General features: G+C 42.0%; 1 protein-coding gene across 1 annotated transcript in view; it reads right to left on the bottom strand.

The window, feature by feature from the left end:
* Nucleotides 1–11,355, bottom strand: part of BDNF (brain derived neurotrophic factor) — a 50,827-nt gene extending 39,472 nt beyond the window's left edge. Inside the window, exon 1 of the mRNA XM_014061142.2 lies at nucleotides 10,881–11,355. The gene's annotated coding sequence lies outside the window, so the exon portion shown is untranslated. The remainder of the gene's footprint in view (nucleotides 1–10,880) is intronic.
* Nucleotides 11,356–13,732: the final 2,377 nt, after the last annotated feature.

The raw sequence follows: 13,732 nt of genomic DNA, 5'->3' as shown, positions 1-13,732 counted from the left end.
CCAGCGAAGACAGATTCCCGAGGTCCATTTCTGGCAGTGTCCTGCAACCCTCTGCTAGTGAAAATGGAGCTCCATTTTCACTGGCAGAGGTTGAGGAGGCCATTGCAGCCAGAGCTCGGGAGGCTGTTTTCATTGGCAGAGGCACTGCAGGCTGGTCCCTAATTGTTTCCAGGGTGACCACGCGGGGCTGGATCTACGCATCCCACAAGCCGGATATGGCATCTAGGCCTTGAGTTTGACAATCCTGTTCTAAGGTATAGTTTCCTTGTTTCAATTTTAGTTCCTGGCACTGAAGCAAAATGGGGCTAACTATATGTGTAGTTATAGGAAACAATTATCAGCAAATTCTCCCTTTTCAATTACTGAAAGTTTTGACTTTTTGCTATGTGATACTGATAGCAAACACAAATAAGCAGAACAAGAAAGACCTACAACATGACCTTAGCATGCCAATTCCTAGGTCTGTGATGGCAAATCTATGGCACACAGAGCCATGTTGCCTGGCACACACTGTGTTGCCCATTCCTCTTCTGGGTTGCTGGCACACATGCTTGAATGATGATCAGCTGGCCTTCGTGTGTGTAGCAGTGCCAGAAACTAGAAGAGGTGGTCTTCCATTTTCTGGCATGCTCATCGGCCAGCTGATCATCATGCGTGCATACACGCCAGTATCCAGAAAACTAGCTGGCCATTGCACATGTGTGCACTGGAAACTGGGAGTTCATTTTCCGGCTCGCGCATGCCTCCTGGGCTTCTCCTCTTTCGGGTTGCATCCCAGATGACAGTGCGCAATCCCTTTTTGGCACTCAGTGCCAAAAAGATTCGCCATCACTGCCCTAGGTAAACACAAAAGAAAACTGTGTTTTCTGAGTCTTCCTTTTGTTTAGTATAGTATTGCAATCTTAAATCCAAAACACTGGCTATTAACTTAGGTGACTACTAAAATTATAAGTGATCTCATTTTCAGATATTTTTTTGAAAAAAAAAATCATATCAAACTACCATTAAACCTATATTTAACGTATACAACATTAAACATATACAACAACTGGACTCGTCCCATTCCACCCGACTTTTGTCTACTATTAAGTAATCCGGTATAGAATAAAATGTTTACATCTTTTGACTTGTTATGCCATCCACAATTTACAGCTTCTGAATGATGACATCCTCCTGGTTAACAAGAAAAATAGGGCTCTAACAGCGAGTGCAATTTTTTAAAATGGGCTTTCCAGCTGTGATTCAGTGAAGTTGAACACTAAGTGGCAGTACTACAGAGGGAAAATTGTTCCAAGTTGTTGAGTTTCAAAGAAAGATCTTTCTTTTTATCTCTTTTCATTAAATAAACAATAGCGAACAGCTCTTTTTCAATTGCCTCATATTGGAAGTTAAGTAGTGGGTTTTATCTGCAGTCCTGAGTAAAACAGAATGCTTGAGAGAACTGTATTTTTTCCTGTTTTCTGGATTAGTCCTTTCTTATCAGGAACAGCTATAATGTAAGAGGCAGGTAAGTTTAGGGCAAAGGACGTGGGCAAATACAAAACAGAATAGGTGTTCTGTACATTTTGATATTTTTTGGACAATGGGAGGGGTTCTTAAACAAGTATATTTTTTCAGATGTACATGACAAAACTGTATTTCATATAGAATTATTACAGAAATGGAATGCAATCCTTAAAATTCCAATTCTATTACAAAGTTCACTGGGTAATTCTCTATTCGTCGTCTTCTGCCCAAATCTACCTTGGAATTTATTCTCATTGAAACAGAAAGTCTCTGTGTGCCAGGATAAGTGAGAGAATTATGTTTATGTAGATAAAGATGTTATTACATTCCAAGCACTGAAATTCCATCCTTCATACCCATGAGGATGAGTAAGTGACTGGACATCCTTCAACATACCGATAACAGTTGTCTCTGCCACAGTCAATAGGAATAGATGAGAGTTAGTACTTGTGGACCAATCTTCTATACATCTTTGAAGAAAAACAATATAGTTGCTTTAAGACTGATGGAAATCATTTTTCATAACTAGTTCTCCATATTGGAGAAAGGATACCAATATGTCGTTACCTCCTTCTGGAAACTGCACTGAATTTACAAAAATTCCTGAAACACAATTCACAACTAACACATGGCAAGGCAAGATAGGTAAAGAGTAATTCAGGATTATTCATGTCACAGGGTTAGGTATTTGCTCCTCTCCTATGACTTCATCCTTAATCATTTAAATCAGAATATATAGATAATGAGGAGAGATCCATAATATGGCTGCTACTCATTTTAACTCCCTCTCTTTTTCTGTCATACACAGATATAGATATAGATGCATAACAGGTGCAATAGTAAATACACTCAGTTACTCTCATGTGATTTTTCTCTGTTCTGAATAGTTTTCTAAGTATGGTACTACTATAGTACATAGCTAATATGTTCCAGTGCTTATGACCAGTGTTTAATAAATGGAAAAAATCGTGAAAATCCTGAATGCATATTTCTTACACATTAATTTTATTATATCAAACTTAAAGTAGCTTTAATGCTTTTCTAAGGCATAACATTTTCACATAGCAATATTTTCTGTTTTCCTTGTACCGAATATAACAAGTAGATCTATGTAAGAGGGAAAAAACCCCCTCAAAACATATTATGACAACTGGATTGACAGACTTCATTTGTTGGATAAGGGAATGGATGAAAATTGGTCTCCTGGCCATCAATATGGCTCAAAGTCTGGAGTGCAACAACGAATCAAAGAACACTCCAAAATTCAAACAATGATTGAATAAGAGCCAGATGCTTCTACACTTTTCTCCAGAATAGAAGTTCTTTCCTTGGTTGTTGTAGATGATGCAGTTGATGAACTCTACCACACCACCAGTCACTCCATCTGTAAATTATTCCCAGCATGGTTTGAAGGCATCACACATTTTCCTCACCATATTTTCATCCATATGCCCTGTAAACTCTGGAACACACAGAAGGCACCTTCAGACAAACATTGTTTAACCTCTGCCAGTCTGTCAGAGCACACCATTTTTGCTTCAGATTGGCAAATCTGTGAGTTTAATACACCTTCCAGAATTCCCAGCATTTTATGAATTAGCAGACTTCCTTCACAAAAAGGGAAACCAACTTTCTCTCTTCTCACTTCTTCTGTGTCTGCTGCAGGTATTTGTGTGTGTTGCTTGATGGCTTGTAAAGCATTCCTTCTCGTGAGTCAGAATGGAATGTATGCAAAAGGATTGATTATTTTTTTTAAATTAACAAATGCCTATACAGTAGGAAGTCTACAAAGATTTCTTTTCAAAGCACCACAGAGGAGTAGTAAGTTTCAAGGCTTTCCCTTGAGTTAGAGAAGTAATTGAAACTGATTTGGAAGTTGTGGTGTGACAGGCAGTCTCCCCAAGGAAGGAGCAACTACAGGGCAAACCTCTGGAATCAAATTTCATCTGTGGTCCAATTGAGGAAGGACCCCCCTCCCCCAATTTTGCAGCACTGGTTAGAAATCAGGACTTTTAGAAGACTAAACAAGATCTGTTGTTAAAATTGTATGACAGGTAAAAGGAAGTATAAAGCAGCTAAGGCACAGTACAATCTTTACATGACATTACATTAGATTCCATTACATAGTAAGGATTGCTAGTGCCAAATTGATATAATCTAGTATCTTTTCAATTACCCGCTATCATTCCTTTAATCATATTGCATACATATGAGATTTGGAACAGACTGAATTTTATAGTAGTAAAAGATTCATCCATCCATCCATCCATCCATCCATCCATCCATCCATCCATCCATCCATCCATCAAATTTATATAGCTGCCCATCCCATAAAAAGTGATTCTGGAGTTATACACACACTATATACAGTATACACAATTTATTTATTTATTTAGCATATGTTAAGTATATACAGTGTGTAGTATATACAGTGTGTAGGATTGAATGGTACTTATATATGTCTATATAAAGTATATCTACACATTGTATGACATTACATGTCAGAATTGGAATAAACCAAGGCACTAGTAATCTTTTAACAGTCTCTCTTTTTGCCAAGACTAAGCAGAATTATTCAATTGCAAACCTAATAGCAACAAAAACATAAATTTAAAATTGGATTGGAAAAACTGCCAATCAAACATCTTATTCTAAAAAAAAAGCAGAAATCAACATAATCTAACTTACAGTAAATATACTATCACCCTTAGCATTTGATGTCTGGAAAGATAATCATTTTTAAAGGAAATGAACTACGTTTAAAAATAAACATCACTTTAAAAATAAACAATGTTTCAGATTCATATAGGTTGTCCCTACCTTTTTCAATTGGGCTTTTGAAAAAAAAAGACTTTGGAATAATTATCATAGTGAAAGAGCTTAAGGCAGATGCTGGCTGGGGAATTCTGGGAGTTGAAGTCCGGACATCTTCAAGTTGCCAAGGTTGAGAAACACTGGCTTAAGGCAAATGTTTACTGCCTGGAAGTTACAGACAGAATGCATTGAAAGGTTTTCAATGATGCTGCTCTCCAGTAACTCAATGAGCTTCACTTCATTGGTTAGCTTATCTAAATAACTGTCATTCATAAGGGTGCTTCATCTTTTTTTTGGTCAGGCCATATAGCTGAGCCATTGCCTTGATTTGTGCATGGATTTATAAATATCACACCAGTTCAATTTCTAAATATTTTTATCAACCCATAAATTAAAGATAACACAGGTACTTACTACTTGCTATCTATCAGGATAGCTTCTCTGCATACATTAAAACTCAGTTACTAGAAGTATAAATAAGTAATAGTTATCGATCCCAAAATGGCAATAACCTAAAAAAAATGTATATCAAACAAAATTTTAAAAAGACTTTCGGAAAAAAAACTGTTAATGTTCAAGGCAAGATGCTAATGGCAATTCTGGGAAAAAAGAATATACATGGTTGTAACACGTTGCTCTTTTAATCTTATAAAAAATTGAAGAAATAGAGCAATCAATAGTATACAACAAAGCTGCCAAACATTTCATTCGTAATTTGGACATCCAGAAACAATCACTGTAATGTTTTCGAAAGCTCTGCATCTAGGTTATTTATACCAGATTCCAAAATAAATCTACTTGGAAGTAAGATCCAATGGCTTTGATTGAAATTCAAAAGAACCTGTCATGAACAATATCTACAGTGATAGTCCTAAGGCATCTTATTGCTGGAGAAGTAATCTCCATGAAGCATGAGATCTACTTCTGAATAAAAGTCCTTAGAATTAGTATTACCACTTTGTTAAAGCTCAATGTCAATCATTACTTCAATAAAAGCTAAGCTTTACAAGCCTCTACTGAAACACTGGCAGATGAGGAAAACAATGCCAAGGAATCTTACACTGCAGTTGTAAACATTCTGATTGTATTCACAAAGTAAGACAAAGCTGTAAGTTTATGCACACATTCTTGAAACGTTAATTATTTATTTTGGTCATACCTAAAGTACAGGTAGTCCTCAACTTACAACCACAGCTGAGCCCAAAATTTATGTTGCTAAGTGAGAAATTTGTTGAGTGAGTTTTGGCCCATTTTATGACTTTTCTTATCACATTTGTTAAGAGAATTACTGAAGTTGTTTAGTTAGTAACATGGGTTGTTAAGTGAATCTGGATTCCCCCATTGACTTTTCTTGTCAGGTGGTTGCAAAAGGGGGTCACATGACCCTGGGACTGTCATAACTATGAACCACTTGTCAAGCATCTGAATGTAAACCACATGATCACAGGGGTGTTGCAACCGTCATGAGTGTGAAAACAGTCATAGGGTCACTTTTTTCAGTGCCATTGTAACTTTGAACGGTCACTAAATGAACTGTTGTAAGTCAAGGACTATCTGTAGTTCTCAATTTAGGGCCACAATGGAGCCCAAAATTTCCGTTGCTAAGCAAGACCGTTGTTCAGTGACAGTTGCCCCAATTTACAACCCTGTAAATTGCCACGGTTGTTAAGGGAATCACTGCAGTTATTAAGCTAGTAATATGGATGTTAAATTAATCTGGCTTCCCCATTGACTTTGCTTATCAGAAGATCAGATGATACTGCAAGCATAATAAATATAAGCTAGTTGCCAAGTGTCTGAATTTTGATCACATGACCATGGGGAAAATGGTCATAAGTCACTTTTTTCAGTGCCATTGTAATTTTAAATAATCATTAAAAAAAAAACTGTTGTACATTAAGGACTACCTGTAGTATATTTGAAGTTCGCCTACTGTAAGCACACTGAGGGTCACACGTGTTCTTCCCCTATTCACCCCCCCTCCCAAATATTCTGAACTGGTATCACATAACTATATTTTGCAGGTCTTACTGACACCACAGTGCAATGTTGTTTTTTTCTGTAGCATCTTGCTTATGCTTCCTTAGTTACAGAGCAGTAAGTAGTCAGAACTTGAGGATTCATTGCTACCAGCTCTTAATCAAACAAATATGAATTTAGGCTGCATTTACAAATATTACCATTCACTTTTACATAGAGTGCCTTAGTATCAAGGTACAAGAAGCATATGGCTGTGATTAAGAAATTGGTTATGCAACAAGCAATTTTACTCTATATGAGAAAGCTTAACTTCAGCCAATTGATGTTTGTATATTATGTTTTCAGGATAGCCTAGTTGAGCAACCTGATTCTTAAGTAGCTGGAATGGCACAATCCTCCAATAGGATTAAAACTGTATTATGGGAAAAAGGAATGCAGATCTATCTTGTGATAGTAAGTGCCCATTAGTAAGAACCCACAAATGAAATGAATCAGATGCACACATCAAAAAAAGGATTGAAAGGATGCCACACTGAGTGTTTTGAAGTTCTGCTTTCTCATAGCTAATAGAGACTTATATGTGGCCATCCTCTCTTTTTCATGCACAATTCCTGAAGAAAGGACTGTTGAAGATTTATAGAGACCACTGAGGAAAATCTTGTACACAGAGGATTATCTGATAAAACACAATGAATATTTCCTCTTATCTTGAGTGGAAGCAGTAAACAGCCAAACAATGTCAAAGATAAGGCAGTGGATGTTTTTATCATCACACCCTCCATAAGCACTTAATAATTTGCTGAAAGCATTTTCATATACTCTTCCATCTAGCAAAGTGGACAAAAATGACAAATAACTTTATGGCCCTGGAATTTCAGCTATGGTAACTGGCGTGCCTGAAATTCCAGGAAAGGTTACGTTTCAACAAGTGTATCTTTCCATTTACTTACTGAGCCTCACTGAGTAGAGTAGATGCATAATTCTACACTGTAGCCAAAAAAATTGTTTCCTATTACATTCCATTTATAACCTTTGGCAGTGTATCATACCTATGTGGTTAGCCATGCCTATTGCTGCTACTAAACAACCCTCTTCTCACTCCATAAGGATTTCACATTGTCCAAGTCCATTAAAAAAAAAACACAGAGAGAAAAATGAAGGAAAGCTTTTTCACGGTTCCTGTGTTTGTACTATATGTGAATACTTGATGTTCTGAGTCCATGTTGGAAGGCATCTGAAGTCCCATAGCCAGCTCTGAAGAAAAGATAAATCATTTCTGGAAATGGCTTTGTTTTCAAACAAAGTTCATCAACTCCCATTCGACTTAAATACACAACGTATCTTAATCTAGTTGATTAAAATCTATACAGTTTTGTGCCATCAAAAGTGCCCAACCTACCCAAAGTCTTTGGAAGTTCAACAATTGATGGCAGACTTCCCAGGTATTTTTGCAAATAGCTGGCACTCAAAGATATATTGCTTCTAAGTTATCATAAATGGAATATAACTTTTAAAAAGTTTAGCAGAATAAGTCTAGTCTTCTTCCCCCAAATATCACAAGGAAAATCTATCACCATGTGAAAGTATACAAGCAGACTTTTTCAACTCACTTTCTCCACAACATTCTCCAATTGGCCTTGTTAGTTGGAAAGGGCAACATTTGTTACCCCAAAATACCAAAGGCTCCAAGGTAGGGATAGCTTGGGGTTCAGGATCACAGTACCTCTAAGGCTTCATCAGCACATCTTCCCACCCTAAATTATCATGGGTTGGCCCTTAGGTGAAGATTGAGCATCCCAAACATCTGAATTCATTTCTTGCTCAATTTTAAGTCCAATTTCTATTCAACCTGTGTTAAACACATTATTGGCTAACATGCATTCCAGCCGCCAGAGAGGTTTGAACCTGCATCGGTTGTTCAGATAAATGGAGATGTCTTCTACTAATGTAAAGGGATTGTCTAATTGCTTTCGGAAAAATAGCCTTGAATAAGAGCCTGCCTGCTTTGTTTCACCTGGCCCTGGTGTGGGTTTTTTTTTTGAGGGGGGGGGATCACCTTAAAGTGTGAACTAGGTCCCGGCTGATATTTCAAAGCCCAGAAATCCTCTTTCAATGAACGTAAAATCCAGCAGATCATACCAAAACGAAGCAGGGATTTTCTATTCTGGATCTGAAGCCGGCTTAATCTCTGTAAGCAAACAGGTCGGGGCACAAGGGAGTTAATTTACTCAAACACGGGGCAGAAGGGGTTTCCTGGCGCCTCCACTCTGGGCCAGCAGAGGGCCTCCTTTCCCACCGAAAACAAAGTCGCATGACAAAAACTCCCGCTACCGATCCAGCGTGTAAGGTCTGGCCGGCGGCGGGATTCGTAGGCTGGGGCTCCTGGGCCGCCCCAACTACGTAGCACCAGGACCGTCGCGCCCCGAAGCTGCCCGCTCGCGGCAACTCCCAAAGCAAGAGCGGGAAAGCCCAGCCAGGTAGTCGCCAGCCACCCACGAACCCGCTTCCTGACGGCTCTTCCCACGCTGCAACCCCCGCTCGCTTCTCTCCTCCTCGCCAGAGAGACTTCCTCGGACATGGTGCCCCCCACCCAACGACCCCTTTCCTTTGCCCGGCATCCAGGCTTAAGGGGACGCCGCCTCTGGGGACGCAGGGGGGGGGGGGAAGCGCGCGGGAAGGAAGCGAGAGGTCCGGCTGAGAAAGTTGAAGAGGACGAGCGGAGCAAGAGGGTGAGAGAGGAGCACAACAGGCTGGGCAAAGGCGGCAGAGCGAGCGAGGGAGCGAAGCTGCCAAGCACAGGGGCGCCTGCCAAGGTACCTGGTGCCGAGCAGGTGCCTGGTGCCCAGACACGAGTGTCTGGCGGGGTAAGAAACAAACAAACAAACAAACAAAAAAGGCGGCGACCGAGTCGCCCGCCCACCCTGCCGTCCGCCTCTGGAGAGCGGGACGGGGGCGGGGGCTTCCCTTTCTGCCCCCTTCCAGCGCCCTTACCTGGAAGTGCAGCTCCCCGAACTTAGCCAGCCTTCCTTGCGAGGAAGGCTTTCTCCCGCCAGAGCCTGATCCAACTGCCGGGAGCGCCCTGGGCAGCCTGTGCCAACCGAATCTCGGGCCAATCGCCCTGCTGGGGCTCAGCCTAAACTGACGGAGAAGTTCTTTCTTCCCGGCGGGGCCTGCCTTTCTCTTCCTCGCCCCCCCCCCCAACTCCTTGGGCCTCTCTGGCTCGGGCAGCCGCGCCGTCCCAGCCCTCCCAGGGCTGCTGGGATGACTCCCCCGGGAGGCTCCCACAGGGCCGCTCCGAGCCAACTTCTCCGCGCCTCCGCCTCTCCCTCGCCCCTACCTTGCCGTCCACACAAAGCCTGCTGGGGTCCCCTCCGGAGAGTCACATCGTCTCCCAGCCGTCCAGTCCCTCCAGCCGCCTCCTGCAGCTCCAGGAACACCGGAGGAGGCAAGCGGCTCAAATGTCTCATCAAAGCTTTATGAAGGGTGGGAGGCAACGGAGTTGTTGGGAGCCTCTGATCTCTTTTCTCTCCCTTCCTTTCTCCCCCCCCCCCGGCTGTCGTAGGAGCCTGGCTGTGCCCCCACACCACCGCCCCCTCCTCCTCCTCCCTCCCTCCTCGCGTTTGCTTCCTCTCACTCAGGAATTATTTAGATCTCCATTTGGGTTGCTATTGGTCAAGCCGCTTCCAAACGGGCACCAGCACCGGGTCGCCCCCGGTTTAAAGGAACCGCACTGCCTACTCCGCCCGCTCCCCGCTGCCCCCTCCCCAGACCGCCGCAACTGCACGGAAAACTCCAGCGTCTTTGCAAGCAACCCCTTTCGCTTCTCGGAAACTTGGTTTTCCGTTCGCTCCCTCCTTAGATCGGCCCAACCTCTCAAAAGGGAGGCCTCTCAAAGACGCCGGCAAATATGCTCGGACTTACGTCCGGATCCACTTTCCTTCATCCTGGGTGCCCCTTCCTCTACGACCGGAAAGCAAGAAATTAAATTTACCGCGGGGAGGGGTGGTGGAGGCTGAAAGACACCCGCGCTAAGTTCTGTTAAGAGTCCTCTCCCCCCAAATTTCAGCGTGGTAAGAAGGCGGCGAGATCTAGTGCAAGTCTGCCCGGGTGACCCACGGCGGGGAGAAAGCGTCGTTTTCGCGGAACAGGTTGGGTGCCAACGGATAAATCGGAGCAGGGAAAACAAGGAAGCCCGAAATAAAGGTGTCCCCCCCCCCCCCGCTGGTGGTTTCTTAAGTCGCGGTCTGGATCCCGGACCAGGGGGTGAGGGGTGGCTTGGTGGCGACTTGAACCGCTAGCAATCTCTTAAAGCCGGAGCAGATTAGTTTTCTACTTGTTAGTACATTAAACAAACCAGATCCATTTAAATATAGCTCCCTGACTGACCTCTCCGTCGTCTGCCTATTAAGAATGCAATCAAGATAATAACAAGCATGGTTTATTAATGAAGGGTCCGGATAACGTTACGAGTCACTTTCGAAGAGAACACGCAGCGGGCAAACGTGCCCAGTCCCGCCGCTCGGCGGAATTTTCTCGCAGACATAACAAAACAGTCGGGAGAGAATCAACCCCAAACTCACCTTTGCGCTCGCTCGCTCTTTCCCCCTCTTTTAGGCGCCTAGCCGCGAAAGACAGCGCCGAGAGCTGGCATGGGAGACGCCTGGATGGCAACCTCCGGCTTGGGTGGTGGAGTTGGTTGGAAAAGAAAAACAGCATTTAAAACGCCAAAGAAGGGGCTTGAAATCAAAACTCCCCACCTTCTTGCCCAAACCTCTTTCGCGAGGCGTCCTCATCCCTTTCCTCCCCGTTTCCCAGCACCCCCGTTCCGCTTGCGCCGCAAATGCCGCTTAAATTATTGATAGTGGAAATTGCGTGATGGTGGTGGTGGTGGAGGAAGTCATTGTGGCGTCCCCCGATGGAGTAGCTCCGTTTGATCGCGCTGGAGAGGGAGAGGTTTCATGCTCGCTCGCTAGAGTGAGCTACGCTCGGATCCACAACTCTCCCATCCGTGAATGGAGGCTGTACGGGAAATCCACACGAGTGCGCCGCTTTGACGTGGATGTCAGATGATTCCCCCGCCTGCCTGTAAACGAGACACCCCTGCGTAGCTCACGAGCAATCAGATTTCCTCCACGCCACTGATCTCTCGCGCGTAGCAATAAATAAATGAATAAATAAATAAATAAATGAGGCGGCAGCGCGGCGGCGGCGGCGGCGGCAGCCTGGGTTCCCCGCCCTTGCACGTGTCTTCTACCGCGGTTCTCGCTTCGCTTGTTTTTGGGCTTCCCCCTTAAACGCCGGGAGAAGAGGGTTTCCCTGTCGCGCAGGGATGTTTTTAAAAGAACTTTGAGGCCTGAACTTGATTTAAGAAGCTTTTGCTTGGTGTTTTTTTCTCCAAAGTTGCTAAAGATTTATTTTAGGCTGAAAACTTTACATTAGAATTCTTTATTGGCCAAGTGTGATTGGACACACAAGGAATTTGTCTTTGGTGCATATGCTCTCAGTGTACATAAGGAGAATAAAAATACATTCATCAAGAATAGAAAAATACAACACTTAGTGATAGTCAAGGTTACTAATAAGCTTTAATAAATTAAAAATAAATAAAAGCATTAGACGCTTCTCGACCTTGGCAAGGTGTGGACTTCCAACTCCCAGAATTTCCTCAACCAGCATGCTGGCTGGAGAATTCTAGGATTTGGTCCACACATTTCCAAATTTAACATGGTGCTGACTTAGAAAAAGCTTCCAAACCGTATTGCCTGTTGAACTAAAACACATCTGTTAGTTTTGGACTTAGAAGGAGCTGGGTATATAGGCTCAACTCTTTTGAAATCTTTTTGTCTGGCAATCCCTCAAATCTTCATAGAAATGAGGACAAAAAGATGCCTTTTAGAATTAAGGAGGATGAAAGGCAACTATCAGTGTCTGACAGATTTCTCCCCTTCACTTCCCCATATTTTTTGTTTCTTTAAAAATAAAAATAAAAATGTGGTTGGAAATATGATGGTGGGATTTGAGGCTGAGTCACATATTCACAGGACAACAAACCACAGGATATCTGGTATGACATGAGAAGGCTCCCCTAGAAAATGGAATGGAACTTGAATTAAGTTAAGAAGATCTGAACAACCAAGCACACATGACTTTTCTTAATTCTTTTCTGTCATAAGGAAATTCAGGGATTATTGGGCAACTCATTAGTACATGGCTAATATTTGCATGGCGTGTTGAATTACAAGATAGCTATTTTATTAGCTTAGCATGGGGTCCAAGCAGGGGTTTTGTTCCTAAAATTAATGTGTTCTGCAAACTTAGAAAATGAGATTGACGGAGCAAACAAAATTGATCGGCCAGCACTGTGCCAAAGAGATAATGGTGGATTAACTAGTATGCTAATGATGAGTATGTCATTACCAACTATTGACTGAACAGATTGACTTCAAGCTTAAACATCTTGATAGGAGTTAAAGAGAGTCACCCATCAGACATTGCAACACATCCATCTTGCAGCTTACTTATACCTTCTTGCTATAAGTATTTTACTATTCTTATCTCAAAATATCTCTCTCTCTCTCTCTCTCTCTCTCTCTCTCTCTCTTTCTCTCTCTCTCTTTCCCTCTCTCCATGTGTATGGAGATTGACACAAGGAGTCATATGACTTTTCCTTTCCAATGAAATGGTGTATTAAAATATCATCTATTTGTTTTCCGTGTGTATGACTATAGCCCATCCAACTTAATTTACATCCTTCTCCAACTTGGCTGCTTCTAGATTGATGGGGCTATACTTTTCTTCCAGACCAGTGGAGAAGAATTTGGAGACTGGACAGAGAATTCTAGAGTCTTCATACCAGAATTCTTCCAAGCCTTATTTTCAGTACTTCTTTTAATTGGAAAGCAGAAGGAGCAGACGGGGTTATTTGATATGTTAAATGTATTACACTTTGAGAGATAATCTTTGCTTGTTATCCTCCATCATAAATGTTCCCCTTTTCACTTTTTGCCCACCTCCAGTGATTTTAAAAGGATATAATTTCAAGAAAAAGCTACTATGAGTTAAAAATTATTCCCCACCCATCATTACTTTTTATGTGCATAGAAAATGCTATCTGGAATTATTACTTTTTTTTTACAAAAAAGAAAAGACAAAATGAGAAACTTTTTCTCACTAGCTTTCTAACCATCTGTTTAGTTAATGTGATTTGATCCCAGCCTGATTTTCTGAGAAGAAAAGGTCAAGGAAAAAAAGCGGCTGTATTTCCATTTCTTCTTATTGTCAGGAAATCTAAATTAATCCTGATTATACAAATGGGAATGATGTCAATGAACTTGGATTTTTTACAAGAATATTTTATTCTATTAATATTTTTTAATTGGCTGAGTTCAGTTCTAATATTATTTGCCACATTTTACATGTAATTGCATATGTA

Source organism: Thamnophis sirtalis, unplaced genomic scaffold, assembly GCF_051295495.1.
Source record: "Thamnophis sirtalis isolate CommonGarterSnake01/CBP01778 unplaced genomic scaffold, rThaSir2_p1.2 scaffold_1, whole genome shotgun sequence".
NCBI classification, from domain to species: Eukaryota; Metazoa; Chordata; class Lepidosauria; order Squamata; family Natricidae; genus Thamnophis; species Thamnophis sirtalis.
This window is presented reverse-complemented; position numbering and strand designations above follow the sequence as displayed.